The sequence below is a fragment of the Mandrillus leucophaeus genome, unplaced genomic scaffold, assembly GCF_000951045.1.
Source record: "Mandrillus leucophaeus isolate KB7577 unplaced genomic scaffold, Mleu.le_1.0 Scaffold845, whole genome shotgun sequence".
NCBI lineage: Eukaryota > Metazoa > Chordata > Mammalia > Primates > Cercopithecidae > Mandrillus > Mandrillus leucophaeus.
Genome location: NW_012109197.1, coordinates 171,138 through 171,955, shown reverse-complemented (window position 1 = coordinate 171,955; position 818 = coordinate 171,138). Strand labels below are relative to the sequence as shown.

At 67.4% G+C, this 818-nt stretch overlaps 1 protein-coding gene across 1 annotated transcript in view; it reads left to right on the top strand.

The window, feature by feature from the left end:
• B4GALNT4 (beta-1,4-N-acetyl-galactosaminyl transferase 4) overlaps positions 1-818 on the top strand; it is a 19,442-nt gene that overhangs the window by 862 nt on the left and 17,762 nt on the right. The window lies entirely within an intron of this gene.

Sequence of the window (818 nt, the reverse complement as noted above, 5' to 3'; positions counted from 1 at the left end):
TCCCCGGGAGGTGGGTTTTCCTGACCCCACCCCCCGGGTATGGGGCCGGCTCAACGCGCGCCAGGGCGGTTGTGGGGCCGAGGACAGCCGGGGAGAGGAGGTCCTGGCCTTGGTGGGCCCCTCAGACCTTCCCCAGGGCTCAATGGTGTACGGGCCTGGGCTGAGGCACCGCCCCCCACCCCAGCGAAGCCCCAGCTTCTCCCCTTCCTTCCCTGTGTCCTGACTGCCCAGGGCACTTGTCCAGCCTCAGGGACCTCCCTGGAGCCCCACCCAGGGCTGGCGCCTCATCCTTGCACCTGCGAACCCCACTTCTGTCATCCTGGACCTGGGCCCAGGGATGAGTCCAGGCTACATAGGTCAGCGTCAGTCCCAACCAGTTGCTGGGCAGACAGCCCCATTCAGGGGCCAGGCTGAGACACTTAGGGCAAAGCTCAGGACCCCTGGACCCCTCCTCCTCTCCCCTCGCAGTGGCCCTGGGTGTTCCCAGGTGCTCAGGGCCTGACTGCAGAGGAGGGTGCAGGGCTTCTGCCCATTGGCCCCTCTGGCCTCCCCCAGGCCCCAGGAATCTAGTGCTGTCTGCCCTCCCTGCGGGCTGGCCGGGCGAGTGGGGAGTCTAATTTGGCCTCCGGGAGGCCTGTGGAGTCCTAAGAAGAGGCAGCATCTGTTGTGCGCCAGGAGGGCCAGGCGCGCACGCTGGGACCTGCGGTGCCCACAGTGGACTCAAACTTGTCCTCCGAAGCGCGGCCCGTGACCTCCTGGGGCCTCAGGTAGGAAAGGTGAGGAAGGAGTATGGGGAGGTCTGGCCCTGCTCCCAGGGC